The 3,081-nt window shown below is 40.5% G+C and overlaps 1 long non-coding RNA gene across 1 annotated transcript in view; it reads left to right on the forward strand.

Annotated features, from left to right (window-relative positions):
• The window catches only part of LOC118416589, a 1,100-nt gene extending 395 nt beyond the window's left edge, over positions 1-705 (forward strand). Inside the window, exons 2-3 of the long non-coding RNA XR_004831224.1 lie at positions 10-88; positions 395-705. This is a non-coding gene — a long non-coding RNA (uncharacterized LOC118416589). The remainder of the gene's footprint in view (positions 1-9; positions 89-394) is intronic.
• Positions 706-3,081: the final 2,376 nt, after the last annotated feature.

Genomic DNA, 3,081 nt, shown 5'->3' on the forward strand with positions numbered 1-3,081 from the left:
TTGCCATAGGATGCACTCCCTTGGCGAAGTAATCTTGATGCTGTTTCACGGTCCACTCTGCAATTACCAGAAGACATATCCAAACCAGGTAACATCGTTATTGTCTGAAGAGTCAAATTAACCTGATGATATCTCTACTAACTGCTATAATCCAAGTTTATTTTTAGTTGAAAAGACGCCCTCTTTAGAGTATCAATCTATTCATGTAAAACTACAATCTATATGTTAACAGTTGCAGAAGCTTTATTCTTTGAATCAACGTTTGAACCTCATTAATAAAATAGAACCACAGACATTATTAACAAAGGGGCACAACCTTAGAAGATGAGCAACACGTATAGACAGCGGAAGTTGTAACATTCTATTACAATCTGGGTTCGTATGATTATCTTAGAGACGTAGAAGTGACGGCCCAGAATTGCATGGAATGGCGCAGGAGACGTTGCCTTGATGCAGACCACTTGACACAACGATGAAGAGACATTATCAAGTATCAAGTAAGTCAGCATGATTATCTTACGGTTATCTGACGGTTTTTTTTTTGCGAGTTACTGTGTGAAGGAAAGACAAAGTTATGTTTTAGATAATTGATGTGACGTGTCATAAAAGCGCGACTTGAGCCCCTAACGTTTTTCTGCATCAAAAACCAGGATCATCCCCAGTCCATTCTACTCCACAGCTGCATAACAGTCGAGCCTAACGATTTTCTCATCGCATCAATGTGCGCAGTTATAATAAACCTGCTTCCATCAAACATAAATCATGTGTTGAGCTATAACTTGTTATGCTACGCATTCAACCATATTTTATCCAATGTGATATCCTACTCTGTTTTATCAAGCCCCATCCTATGGAATTCCAGTCTTGTGCCTCACGCTAATGTGCCTAGTGCCTCATGCTAATTTTTGCCATCGGAATCACAGCATATAGCCCTCTTCACCGCATGGATGCCACACACTTAGTCTTCTAGCGAAGTGGCATCATGACTCGCCACATTGTTCCCGAATTTTCTAATAGCATTGATACATTACATCCTTTACAAACATTATGTGTCATAGAAAGAAAGATTGTTACTTCCATATTGACACACTAGCTGCAATTAGGTTGGAATTTGATCTCCCATTTTTTTAGTTGTAACTGCGTTTAAGTTGTGGACCTGGAAGATGTATGTCAATACACAGCTGTAAACCCTTTCAAATCCTTCTATGACTGCAAATCCTTTTGACAGTTAGGTATCTATAGATTACATCAAATAGCTGGGTGATTTCGGGCGTAAATGACGTTATAAAGCCCTCTTGAGATAGGATGTCCCCATTGACGTACTTGGGTGTTTATCTCTTGCGCTATATAATGGGGAATCTTGGTCTTTATTGCGCTGCATTGTCTAGACCTAAGTCGCATTGGCTTTTAAGAGAGATGGCTAAAAACACCTCATTTGAGCATGCAGATTATGGCCATTGGTCATAAAGTAAGAAACAAGGACTCTCATCACTAATGAGTTGTCGTGGCTGGTTAAGACTATATTTCCCTAAAACAAAACACGAACATATTTCAATATATACTATGTACAATATGATATGTACTATGTACATACATTAATATATGTATAGATCTGGTATCTACAAGGCTGTCCTGATGAACCCGTATATATACGGTATGCACATATATGATTCCTGTAGGTGGGTCCAGTAAATACAGGTTTGTGGCATTTCTTACCACAGGAAACCGCATTGATCTGGAAGTCTGCAGCAGCAGCACAGAATAGGTCACGTTTTACTGATCAGATTAAACAACCAGCTTAGGAGGGTTAAATTGACAAAAAAAGTCTGAGCAGGACAAAGGATCACAAAGGTCATAAACTTAGAACATGTGAGGGCAAGAGAAGTAGTATGGGGATTACGACCCCTATATCCACCTACCAAATATCATCAGGATCAATCAAAGGCGCTTTTCGAGTGATGCTGTTCACAGACAGACAGAAAGACAGACAGACAGACAGACAGACAGACAGACAGACGTACAAGCCTATAACATAACCTTGTCATTCTGGCAAAGGTAATAGATATATTCACCTTCGAAACGCACTTTGAATACGCACAAAGCTCGCTCCAGGCGCGTAGGAAAACGCCAGGTCAAGGTTTCGGGTCAAAGTTCAAATCTGACCGGATATCTGTAATCCGCACTGAAGGCCTCGTTCCGGTATTACTGCGCGGGTGGGCACTCAGAAGTATTCCCTCCGAAATATGAATGGGGCCCCAAAATCGTGTGTTTATGTAGACGATAAATTGCCTTATATCGCTCCCATGTCATATCGAAGGCTTTGAGATGAAAGGTTGTGTATTTCTGACAGGATCGGGTGGAAAAGTTTCGGCATTCGGGCGATTCTCGGACGTGTACGTTTGTCCTGAGTAATGTGGTCAGCGGGTCACTGAAGGAAAGCCCCACTTTCTGGATAGTATTTATGTGCAGTTATAAATGTTATAAAAATCGATCCACCGGTCAGATTTTGGGGAATTTTTTTTTTATTGAGTACTGGATAAGTGCTTTTTCAATAGAAATTAAAACATCTCCAGTAGAGCTGTTTCTTTATTGGATTTTCGCCCATTAAAGTTGAATATTTAAGCACTATTGTAAATGAGGCAACAAAAGTCCGGTATGAGGCCTTAAGGTTCCGGTTCGAATTGCGAAGTAATCCGTGAATATAAGACGCAAATCATAGCAAAACCCGAAAATACGAATGAAGGCTCACCTGGGGAATAACCGCTAACCGCTAAGCGAACCCTTCGGTAACCGCAAAAAAGCGACCCCTTACGATCGGACTTCCGAAATTTCAAACAAAATGTGCGTTACTTTCAACACTTGAATATCAAAGTAAAACCCGTGGGCAAAAGGTAAAAAGTGATTTGAGTACCCAAAATTACTTTGTAACTTTTCTACATACGAATGAAGGCTCACCTGGGGGATAACCGCTAACCGCTAAGCGAACCCTTCGGTAACCGCAAAAAAAGCGACCCCTTACGATCGGACTTCCGAAATTTCAAACAAAATGTGCGTTACTTTCAACACTTGAATATCAAAGTA

This window comes from Branchiostoma floridae, chromosome 5 (assembly GCF_000003815.2).
Source record: "Branchiostoma floridae strain S238N-H82 chromosome 5, Bfl_VNyyK, whole genome shotgun sequence".
Classification (NCBI taxonomy): Eukaryota; Metazoa; Chordata; class Leptocardii; order Amphioxiformes; family Branchiostomatidae; genus Branchiostoma; species Branchiostoma floridae.